Genomic DNA, 13,062 nt, shown 5'->3' with positions numbered 1-13,062 from the left:
TTGTGTAAAACTCATTTGGAAGTTTTAAGAGTGGAATAGTATACTTCAAATTGTTGCTTATTTTAAGAATGTCATACTGAAAGACGTGTTAAGATACAAGCATTTAAAAGGAAAAACATGTGGTATTATTCTCCTTTGTTCTTAATCTCTTAAATAAATTAACTGGTATTAATAGTAAGTATAGGTTAATCAAGGCATCTATTCATCTGTGAAAGGAACCCCACCCTTAAATAAGAGGCATCACTGGGTGCCAGTGACCCAGCTGGTTACATAGGAACCCAGTCAGATCAGTTCTGTATTCCTAGTTCATTTACCCCCAGACTTCTTTCCCTGAATACTGTGCCCCCAGCTACAAACTTGGATGGGGAGCTGCTTCTTTGGAACATAAACCTCTAGAACTTGTCACTAAAGATCCTTGACCCAGCTTCAGTTCTCCTGTACCTCTCCATGAGAGAGGAGCACACCCTAGTAGTCACCAGATGCTACAGTGCCTGCTATGCAGAATGCTTCTGGGACCTTCATGGGCCATCATAGGCCAGCTCTCTCCTAGAATGCCATAACTCTGGGATCTGAATCAAGGGGCAAATGACCACTTTAATCCAGTGAAGTTTCTCACCCCTGCCAAAGGGCTGCCCCTTACCAAGAATGTTGGCCAAGAGCCTGGGCTAGGGAACCTAGAACTGCTCACAGAGATGTGACCATCTCACTCACTGAGGAGGAGAGGAGTGGCCTCAGGAGTGGCCTCTGTGCTAAGATAGTGTCTCACACTCCATAGTGGCCTGTGACCCATATTCCTACAAAAGTATACCCAATCCTGGTCTGTGTCCAAGCATCTGACTCTTTATAAGAGGCAGCTCAAGTTCATCTGTCATCCTTCTCATCTTTCAGGGCCCTTTTCTTCATACTTTTGTAGGTCTTCAGTTATCAAGAGCTTAAAGTACTTGCTCATCACAGTCATGGGAACCTGTTTTAGAGCTCCTAGATCTTCACTGGGGGTTAAGGTCTGGTGAAGCTCTGAGAGAGGACCCTATAGGTCCAACTTAGACTGTACAAGTCCCCTGAATTCTCCTTTACTCCCCCAGCACCCACAGAGTTCTGAGTGAGATCTTCCTTTTCTTTCTAGATGCTATCCTTGGACAAAATCCTCATTTATTCATATAACCTCTTCTTATCTTGCCTTGCCATTTGAGACATCACCTTATTGATCCATGTATTTATGTTCTCATGCAACAAACATTGATTGTGACTGTTGTTTACCTGATGTTGTTGAAAAGTGGGAACTTAAAGGTGAATGAAGTATAGTCACTTTCCTCAAGCAGCTTACAGCTCACAAGAGGAGATAGGTGAGTAAATAAGTGAGGAAAATGTGGTAATGCTGCCAGTTTGGGGGAAAATGTTGCTGGAAGCTTCTAGTTTAGTTATTATGTTCACATGAATTGAGTTTGATCACCAACATCGTCATGCTCCTGACACCATTTCCTACAATCTCCAGGTACAGGTTGCTGGGATAATCAGCTTCTCCAGGTCACACCATTGTGGATCTAGTTTATGCTGAAGTGGGTAGCCTTGTCCCTCAACTATAATTACAGGGTCTCCATTCTCACTATCTCCCTCAGGTACTCTGGGAAGTAATCCAGGGAGGGGATTTCATGTGTGCTCACTTAAGTCCTCTCATCCACACAGAACCCCAAGTCCTCTACCACATACCACTGTTTTTGAGTGCACCATATCCTGCCACTGTCTCTGCCGATATGAGTGTCCATGTCTGCTGTCCAAACAAAAATGCTGCCTACTTTCATCCCCAAAGTTGGTGGCACTAGTATCTGCCAGCTTCTCAGTGTGCCATGCTGTAAGTAAGGGTTGCCCTCTTGAAAAGGCCAGTAGATTTATGGGAAAATGTTCAATATTGCTTTTAATGAGGAAGATCATATTGAAAACACATTGAGACATCATCTCACACTTGGGAGAATGGAACGTATTAAAAAGTCCCCCAACAACACGTGCTGGAGAGAAGACAGAGGAGTAGGAATGCTGTTTCTGCTGGTAGGGTTGTAATCTGGTGCAAGCATTTTGGAATGCAGTATGTATTTACCTTAAGAAACTAAAAATGGATATATCATATAACTAACAGCCCTACTTTGGATATCTACCTGAAGAACATGAAACCATCAAACTCCAAAAACTATACTCTACATTGTTTATTGCAGCATTATTTACAATAGCTGGGACATGTAAATAACCTAAATGGCCACTGAGAGAGTACTGGATTAAGAATGTGTGCTATATTTATGTGTGGAATACTATTCAGCCATCAAAAGTACAAAATGTTATCATTTACAGAAAAACAGAAAATGCAGGGAATTATGCAGAGTAAAGCAAGTCACAAAGATAAAGACAAATACTGGACATTTACATGGTGTAACAATTAGACAAATCAAACTACATATAAAAACTAGCAGACAATAAATGAACTGAGGTTTTGTGTTAAGACAAAAGAAGGAGAAAAAAAGGATCAAAGGTATATAAGGGATGCTGGTGGGGAAAAATGACAATGTTTTAAAAAGGGATTGCTTGCTGGAGCTCATGTCGTAATGAGCTCTGTCTACTTTAGGGTGAAATTTCCCACAATTCTCCTTTCCTTCATCACTACCTAGAAACAGCCACTGAGGAAGGGAGAACCTCTTTCCTGGATTTCTGTTCCACACTCACTCAGTTGGTCACAAAGTGCTCCTAACTGTCATGTCTTGTTGCTCAGAGACTATGTGAAAACTAGCTCTCTAGATTCTCACCTGTCACCAAGACTCAGACCTTTGTTCTGAGGAAGGATGGAGAGCAGATGACAAGGATCATCTTCACAATGGTAGCATCTGTGCTCCAAACCTGCCCATCCCTAGATTACCATGTTATTTTTTTCTTTAAAGATTTATTTATTTATGCTTACAGAACTGGGGCACAGGCCAGAGGCGTGGTGGGTGAGAGGATTTACCATAGACAGAGTGGGGAGCAAAACAGGCAGATTGATGAAGTATACTGCTGAGGGGAGCAGTGGGTAGGTCAGGAGAGGTCTACCTCACTATGTGGGTTGGCTCACTGGTGGGGGATCAAACCCATGCTGCAGTGGCTTCAGAGAGCTTGATAATGTGATGCTTTAACTCGTTGTGCCACCAGGGAAAGCCCACCTGTTAATCTTTTTGAGTCAGCTTATTTGCTTGACCTCCTTGGGGTGAATACTTTCCTAGAAGATTCCATCTGTCACTCAAAAATATTCCCAACAGATCTTTCCACAGCTCTTCAGCCCTGCCTCAGGGTTTGGGTATTCCTGTGGATGCTGCTATTTAGTTTGACAACCCTGATGGTATGACAGGCAGTGTTGTTCCTTCAGCACTTTGCCCTCTGCTTCTCAATTCATATACCCCTTGTATCCTCCAAAGTGGCTGCTGAATTGTGGGGATCCCCAAAAACCAAGAAGAACTTCCAATCCAGAAGCATCAACTTGTCAGGCTAATGGTGCCATTTTCCATACCCTACAATGGCCCTGTGTCACCTGCATGACTGTCTCACACTAAAAAGATCTAAGGACCTAGGTCCTACATTTCAGCTTTCTCCTTGCAGAGAAGGCAGATTTTCATGGTGTACTCACCTTCAAGAACTCTGAACAGCATACCATTCAAACCTGCTGCTTAGAGAGGGCTGCAATCCCAGAGAGATTAGGTGCATGAGCATCTGTCATGGTCCTGAAGGCCCATGCATGTCATTGAATGAGCCATATCCCAAAAGCTCTTTGTGGTGAGTACTGATGTGTACTCATTGTGATCTTTTTCTATGCCTACAGAGTGATGGATTGCTGAAGCAAAGCCCTGATGAAAGCCATTCACAATTTAGCATTTGCCATCATATGGAAATGTCAGTTCATCTACCAAAGAGGATATTACAGATACATTCAATATAAAATGCAAATACAACAGCTTAGTTGGTTGGATATGTTAGCTGTGTTTTGCTTAAACCTACTACCTTGACATATAAAATACAGTTCCATCTTTTTCAAGGAGATTCTGATGAAGTTATAATTTATATCAGCTTTTGTAGTACATCTATTCAATTGGGTCTGAGTAGAATGAGGTGCAAAATGGGTGAGGTATAAAAGAGACATACAGCCTTGGAGAAATAGAAGAATCTCACTCACAGACCTTCCAGTGACCAATAAGAAAGAATGTTATTTGCTCAAGGATAAATGTAGACAATTTGTAGAAAGATTAACCTCCCCTGTGTTGAAATACATGATAGTACCCCAACTCTACCAAATCTTCATACCCACTTGGAAAACCTAACTCTGCTGAGCAAAGGGTACCCTAGCCTGAGCTGTACGGGTGAGTTCACTTCAGATACTGGCATTTCCCTCTGAACTTTTCCAAAGAAGCATCTTGCAAATCACTACTGGGAACTGCAGGAATAATTAATCCCTTTTTAAAACAGTATTCCTTTTGTAGCTTGTGATCCTTTTTGTTTTGCTGTGAATATTTTCCATTCATAACTATTTATATTGTGCTCTAAAATATTGTACCTGACTGACTGACACTATTAGCACTGAGTTTTTCTGCCAACAAAGATAGTAACCCACAGAGTGATAGTTACCAGAATATTGCAGGGGTGGAAGAGTTGACAGTCTTGGAAAGAGATTTTGGAAGGGAAGTCTGAGTACAAAAAAACCTTACTGTCGAGATGTGCACTGGTTTTCAGAGAGCTGGGTGGCTCCTTTGTTTCTGCAAGCTAGCAGTGCTGTGCAGCGAGTCAGTCTTTACACAGAGGGAATTAACACAGGACAAGGCTTTCAACTGCGGTCTTCTATGTCTCCATGAATAAACACTACCCAGAAGTCTGGGTGCCTATAACTAGATAGCAGTCTAGAAAAATAATATTACCAACTTTTGGTTTTGTGGTATTTTCTGCCAAACTTAGAACTCAGCTCTTTACATACATTATCTCATCTTATCCTCATACATTCCTTGATGTTGGGATCATGGTCCACATTTCATGCCAGAGGGAATTCTCATAGAGGTGATCCAACTTTGGTAGGATTTCAAGGGAAGTAAATAACAGAGTAGAGGCTCCATCCTAATGAGACCAGTGCCAGACCCCCTTGTAGTAAGACATAGTAGGAAACACAGAGCAGCCCCTGTCACTCTCATTGTCTGAAATCTTTCCATCTTCTCCTTTTCCTTTTATATTTACTTCTTGATCCATGCCCTTTCCTAATTTCTAACAATGCGTCTGTGTCTTCAGTTTGTGTGAAAGTGCAGCACAGTGTTCTTAGAGTCCTGTATCCATCCATAGCCAAAGGTGAGATCAATAGGATAACAAAATAAGAATTTCTGAGCAGCTGCTTATAATACGAAATGTAAGTGCATATATGAGCCAAATTGACCAGATCTAGCCCCCAAAATAACTTGTTAAGACAGTCATGTAAAATCTTCATATGGGGAAAGATGCTTCACACAGGTCAGCTGTTATTATGCTGTGGCCACCTTTGAATCAGCCATGTTGAGGGGCAGATAGTGAGGTCTCACTGAGTCACCAGCCTTTGCCTCTTGTCACAGTAAAGCAATTTTATTTCTTTGAGAAAAATGCCCCACCCTATCCAAAACAGTTATTGTTACTAGTAAATTATTACTAATGAGTGGCAATTACTTTTGTGAAGAGTGCTAAAAAGGTAAAGACCTTTCAGCTATGGAGCCCAAAGTCAGATTTGTTTTATGCACAAGACCATCATAACCTCTATTTGGAAAATAAGCAGATACTCTCCCATTTCATCAATACCTTCTAGTAGCACAGCCAGTCCTTACTCTTTGCAGATGGCAAACTCTCAGAGCATCCGTGCACTAACACTCAAGTTAATTCTTAAAGTGCTGTGGTCATCCTTTGTGGATGAGTATGGAGAGGGAAGAGTTGAGTCACCCAATGCGCATACTCCCAGATGAAGCTGAATGAAGCATCTCTCTGCTTTGCTTCAACTCCCACCCTGTTAATCAGTGTCCTTTTCACTGTCACCTTAGCACCATGTTTCTTACCCTGCGCTTTTACTTCCTTGTTTAAAATGGCCCTAAGCACTGTGCGGACATGCTACCCAGTGTTCAAAATGCAAAAAGGACTGATGTGACTGCAAACCTGTGTATTAGATAGACGTCATGTAGACATTAGTTACAGTGCTATTTTCTGGCTATGAATTAAATGCTAATGAGTTAACTATATGTATTAAATAAGATAACTTTAAATGGGGACATAGATAAAACAGGGCTGTGTATGATTGCTGGGAAAATACTATGGGTGGAGGCTTGCAGGAACTAACATTGTAGTTCCCTAGTATTTGTTAATTTGGTCCAGTATTTGTTAATTTGGTCTCTGTGGTGACTTTATAGAACTCACCTACCATGAATATTACAAACCAACTATGTTTGCCAATTTAGGAATTACTGATGATTTCTAGAGATATTTTTTTTGGGACTACAGAGGGCACTCCTCATGCCATTTTCCCACTTTTTGAAAAATGGGTCCTTAGAAAACTATTCTCATTCCTACTTAAGTCACTGTTTAGTTGCATGCCTCCCAATCTACTGGGAGTATCTCTCCATATGGGAGATACACAAATGAAACATTTAGCAGTTCCCTCCTCAGAAGAGTCCATATTTCCCAGGTCAAAGCAAAGTAGAAAGTTCCTGAAATGGCAGGAGAACAAGCTCCCCAAGGCATAACTTAAGAGAAACAGGCCATTTTTCTAATAGTAACATTGAACTATTAATTTACTGTTACCTCCCAGGAACCCCACAAAGGAAGTTCAGCTTAGCTAGAGCTTCTAATTAACTCCAAAGTTTCTCCCACATCAGCAAACACCTAAAGACCACCCCAGTGTTCATTTCTCACCTGACACAAGTTAAAAAACTGACGTGAGAATTGTACCAGAGAAAACTCTCTTCACAATGGGAAAAGGTTGCTCTATTTCCCTCAGCTTGATTATTTTGGGGGTCTGTGATCTTATGGCTTGAAAAAAAATAGTGTTTTGATGTTCAGAATAAAAACCATAATATTCCATTATATGCCAGGCCCTATGTTGAGTGCTGGGAATACGGGGAATAAAGGGCCCAGAATAAAGGGAATAAGGGGCCCAGGCTCTGTTTTAAGAGGCCTCACAATCAAATAGGAGATCCTGTTCCTTATAAAAGTGGGGTAAATGCCAAGAGAGAAGGAAGCAGGTTGGGGCTTCTCTGGCAGTGTATATAATCCAACGTGGAAGATTTAGGGAGTGGGTAATATTTCTGATGGGAATAGTCTTAAACATGAAGAAGGAGTTGGATAGATAAAGAAAGTAGAACATTCCAGGAGACATTTATGAAACCCTGGACACTACAAAAGAGCAGTGGGATATTCTGTGACTGAGAGCAGATGGGAAAAGACAGAGTTTCAAGGGAGAAGGCTGCAGAAAGGCCAGACGCAGATTATGAGGAGGCCAAATTAGGATGGTGGAAGAATTTCCTGGAGGGAGGAAAATCATCAGAGGTGCACTCTCTCTAGGACAGTTAGTAGTACAGAGGTACATTGTGGCCAGACTCCTAGGGGAATAAAGAGGGCAGTTGGGTTGCTAGAAAAGCCACTAGTGAAATAAAAGCAATACAGGAGTGATAGGAATATTGTAAGAGAGATAGAAGCTTAAGGTCAGTTAGGAAAGTAGAATTGAAAAAACTTAGAGGTAGTTGGCATTGAGAGGAAAGAGGAAGAAGAAAGAGGTTTGCAGATGATGATGAATTCAGTTTTAAGAGACTATTGAGTTGAGGTTGATTTGGACCATCCTAAGATGTCAGCAAATGTCCGAGAATGAACTTGAGAGAGTAGCTCAGCCTCATAATTTGATGATCAGGTTATCAATGGCTGTTGAAGTGTATACATTTGTAACAAAGCAAAGTCTGTACAGTAGAACACAAGAAGACCACAGAAACACTTTTGGTGAACATTAACATTTAAGGCGAGATGAAGCCTAGGGTGATGCAGCCCTATAAGAAGGATCTAGCCTAGAATAGTGTCAAGTATGACAGAGGAAAAGAGGAAATGTCAAGTGGATTGGAGAGGTTAATGAAAGCTGATGCAGGGAAGGAAGCAGTGTTAACTGGTCACCATTCACCTGGAGTAGCTCCAGTGGGCAGATTGGGTAAAAAATAAAAGCAGAGAAAATAAAGACCAGGATGTGGGTCAATGACTTTCTGGGAAAGAAGGAAGGTAGGAGTAAATAGGGAATGGAAAGTTCATGAGCATTTCTGCCATTGCCACTTGGAACTGAGCAGTGGTTCTGAATTGCTGGCAGAATGCAGTGAACATTTGCTAATTGCATATGACTACAAATTACAAGGACTGCAAGGTGCAAACTCAGTGAAGGAGTGGAGTGGAGTATTGAAAGAGGACCAAGGATAGAGGAAGCCTGGGTCAGGGTTTCTGAAGTTTGTATCTTTTAGGAGAACCTATGGAGAGTAATAAAATGGCATCAGATTAAGACTCCAAGCCTTACTTAGCTTTCAACCTTAGGCAGTCGCCCCTCCTGCTCTGCACCTGAGTATCCTCATCTATAACAATGCATCACTGATTGTAATAAGAATTAAACAGAAGAATATGTGTGACAAGTACCGTGAGGATGAGAAAGCCCTGTACCATCGTGTGAAAGGAGGAGCTTTCTCACACTGCTCCACCCTTTCCTCAGGTGACTTGTACTAAGTTTTCTTTGAAAGTACAGGCAGGACTTTTATTTTCTGGAGATTTTTCTCTCTCTTTCCTACCCAGCTGAGGCATAGTATTCTGTGAATAGATAAGAAGAAAAAAATGTTTTTAATTTTTTATGTTAAAATAGGGCCAATCATTATTTTTAAATGGATAAAGATACTATACACACACACACACACATCCATATATGCAAATACCTTTCTTTCTATACACTCATCTCCCCAGTTGTTACCTTCGGGAAAAGCTTTCCTGGAGATTTAGATAAAGATGGCATTGACCATGCCTACCAAGGTGCCAAGAATCACAGGGCAAGCAGAACTATAGACATCCACTTCCCTCCCTTCTTTTATTTTAAATTAGCACATCCCTTTTGGTCCAACAAAACATACACTGTCATGACATTTGATTTACAGTTGCTAGTATCTATATTTTTAAATTATACCTGCACTGGCTATTTTTAGTAAATCAAGGATTACTAAATGATGTGCTGTGAACCCATACTAGCCTTACAAATAAGATCCAATGGTTGTTAAAAAATACATATTTGATATGGTGATGGCACATGGGTGACTTGGTGATGGGAAACCCCTGGGGATTACAATTGAGATGAAAAAAAAAAGTACAAAATGACGTAAAAATAAACTATTATATAAAAAATACATATTTGAGCCAATATTTCAAAAGTATTGTCTATTTAAGCATATTGATTACTAACATCTGTTAGAAAACTATAAAATCAGTTAACCCAAAGCAGGGCTGTTAACTTCCCTGAAGAAAAGTGAGTTCTCTATTTCCAATTTAGCCCAAGCCCACTCTTCCATATTGCCTCCTCAGTCTGATGCCCATAGTTCCCTAGAGATTTCAAAGTGTATGACCCTTGTTTTAGAGCCAAAGCAGTATTAGCTAAAATAAAAAGAAAGCAAATTTTCCCTAGGCCAACTCATTAGAATGGAGTGCCTAATTCTTTGCTCTTAAGGCAGCACTCTGTGTCCTTTAGTTTGGGGCATCACAGAAGTAGACATCAAATCTTTTCCTTTGTGTGTCCTTTGTATGTTAAAGATTAAAAATTAAAAACAACTATTTCCTTTCAGGAAATCTTAATATATAACCCCAGAGAAAAAGTTGTATTACTTCAAAAGCTAAGGCAATTTGCCAAAAGGTTCCAGAAGGCTCTTCATACCCTCACAAGGTCAAGAAACTTTGATAACCTGTGACAGAATGGAGACATCTGGTAGACCACACTTTAGAGTTAGGAAGATAAAGCTCATTCTAAGTTTTATTAACACAGACATACTGGCCAAGGCTGGTCTCTGCCACATACAAGAAATTCCCAAGCAATGCATTCTTGGGCTCTTGTCAAGTGGTCTGTTGTCTGTGGAATTTCCTATTCTCCAGTCCTAGAGCAGAAAGCAACCCCCGCCCCTTGCCTTTGGCCGTCATGAGATTTAAAGAGGATCATTTGTTTTCATTACAGCCCCTTGAAGCCCTTCCTTCCCTCCTCATTAATGAATTTCCAGTCTTTCATGAAAAAACAAAAACAAAAAAACAAACACAAAAAAAGGACCTGACAGAGGACATGGTTAAGTGGCTGGCGCGCATGGCGATGCCGGCTGTAGAGAGGGGAGACGGCCGTTTACTGATTGCAATAAGGGGTTGACATCCTTGGTTAGTATGCTAATTTCATCTCCTGCATTTAACATTCAGATCAGGTTTGTACAGGCCTCCAGAGCAGCCGAGTCCAGGGATGGGTGGCTGTGTGCCTTGCAGCATTGAACATTCTCTGCATGAATTACTAAATACCCAAACATTCCCTCTGTTCTCCCTTCACTCTCTTTTCCTTCCTCTCAGAGAGACACAAGAGACACAGCCACAAGAGGACAACACACAGCCCACCTACTGCCACCACACGCACCTACAAATATGTCAGACCCAGGTTTCTGAATGCTAGAGCAATGCAGTGGAAGGTGCCGCATCATGCAAAACTGGCTACTTCTTCCTCATTTGGATCTCCCAGGCAGCTTCTGCTCATATATTTCTCCTGCTGGGGAAACATGCAATGTACTGAGGAGTGAAATAAGGAAGCAGCATGAAGAGTAAACTCTTAATTAGAAGGAGGACATCTTATCTGTTGACTAGATCCCAATCCCAGAGAGCCTTAAATAAATAAATAAATAAACACACACACACACACACACACACACACACAATCATATGAAAGAGAACTAGGTAGCTCAGTTAACACCCAGATAGAAGGAAGATCCAGCTCATTTTATTCCTTGGAGTCCCCACTTTGTGGTGTGTATTTCAAACCCTGTAGTAAAAGAGTCCTATTCATGACTGATTTTGGACTCACCAAGCCACAGCTGGGTGACAACAGAAGAAGAATCCCAGACTGGCTCCCACATGGTGAGTCCAAATGAAAAGACAGTCACCGGACATACTCTCCAGAAGCCCCATCCACAGAATTCTGGGTTCCTCAACCTCCTTTCTCCGGCATTTTTCTGCAACATATCAGCAGCTTCCAGGAGATGAACAGTTGATCCACAGCTCCTATTATCAGAAAGCACATTTAGGGGTTGCTTTTAATAGATGGAAGCAATTTTGAGGAAGCAAAAAGCTCCAATTAAAAGGAGAGGACAGGTTGGTTTTAATTGCTTTATTTTCTCAAAGTATGACACAACTGTGTAACCTGGCATGCCCGTGGTTCCTTCCTCTGGGCGCGCTGGTGATCCCTGATCCTGTCCCCTGGTGCCCAAGATAATATTCCATATTTGACTGAGGAATACCGGGCATTTCCTGTCGGAGCATCAGACAAGAGCCAGGGGTGTTTTCTCCGAGCTGCAGACTTGATTTGCCTCGATTTTTTTTTTTTTTTTTTTGGCTCTGGTCCAAGATGTTTTCCTGTCATCATTTCACTGTCTTTTCCAGTAATCCCTTTTTTAAACATTGCCAACAATTAGTGGATTTATCTCCACTACCACCCCCAGCCCCCACCCCACCTCCACGCACACACATTCCACCGAGCCCCATCGCTGTCTTGTTTTGCCTTGAAGTATAAGAAATTACAGCTTCTCATTAGCTGGAGAGCATGTTTGGAACGGTTTTGTGTTTACTCACTTAGGAAGTGATGCTGGCCTTTTTAATTATTCTCCTTCCGCGTGCTATCAGAGAGCGGCAAGCTGTTCCAGTCCACCCAAACGACTGCATCTCCTCCGCAAGGCAGTTGGAAGTAATCGTGTTTTACCTCACTGCTGCTGCTTTCTTCCTTTGCTGTCAGCAAGCCAAGGAATCCCCCCAAAGCTCTTACGTAGGAGATACCAAAACTGTGAGTCAGTCCTCACACCCAGAGCCCACTCACTCCACTGCATGGTGCACGAACCTCAGACCCAAGACGGGGCTTGCCTGTCAGCCACCAAGATCCCTGCGCCCAGGTGTCCAGTCACCGCTGCCTTTTTCTTGCTATTGCTCCCTCTTTCTCCTCCACCAGGTCCATGCCCTTGTTCTTCAGTGCTTTCCTCTTTCTCTTCTCCTCTCGGTCGCCGACAGACAGCCGCAGACCCAGCCAGAGCGGGGGTCCCCCTCGCCTTCTGTTATTTTCATTCCCCCTGCAGCAGTCTCTGCAAGCTGGATCACCAAAGACACACGACTCCCTCACAATGAATAATCAATACAGATATTGATCTGTGGAAAATGTTTGTAAATTCCTGAAAGGGAATCAGGAGCAGGGGGCAGGGAGGCTCGTGGGGGACGACGCTGAAGGGCTGGCAGTGGGAGGAAGCAGAACTTCATTTGGATCCCAGGTCTGGCCAGCTCCGAGGTGACGACGGTACCGGAATGCGTGCGATCAAGGGTGTGCGCGTGAGTGCGCGTGTGACGAGGTTGTTCTGTATTCTCCTTTCTCTACAGCTGCTTTCCCCAAAGAATCAAGAGCCAAATGGTCGGGAGCCCCCGTCAGCGCCATGTCTTGGCTGCGGGCCAGCCCTGTTTTGTTTTCATTATCACACGCTACTTTGCAATTTGCATAAATACAGGGTTATTTTTTATCGTGTCGCCCAAAAGATAGAAAGGGAAAAAAAAATAGAAGCCTTTGTTGTGTGCAAGAGGGGCTTGCTGCCTAACTCATCATGGCTAAGAATTTAGCAGATGTAGAGGTCTCCAGAAGAAACTGGCACAGAAGTGGGAACCACAGAGAAAACAATACAGTGGGGACAAAAAGATGAATTGAAATATTACTGCAGGGAATTTGCCTAGATGGACCCATATGTGTTATATTTCCCTCTGAGGAGAAAGAGTAGAGTATTAAAC

This window comes from Condylura cristata, unplaced genomic scaffold (genome assembly GCF_000260355.1).
Source record: "Condylura cristata isolate star-nosed mole 26May11 unplaced genomic scaffold, ConCri1.0 scaffold00028, whole genome shotgun sequence".
NCBI lineage: Eukaryota > Metazoa > Chordata > Mammalia > Eulipotyphla > Talpidae > Condylura > Condylura cristata.
This window is presented reverse-complemented; position numbering follows the sequence as displayed.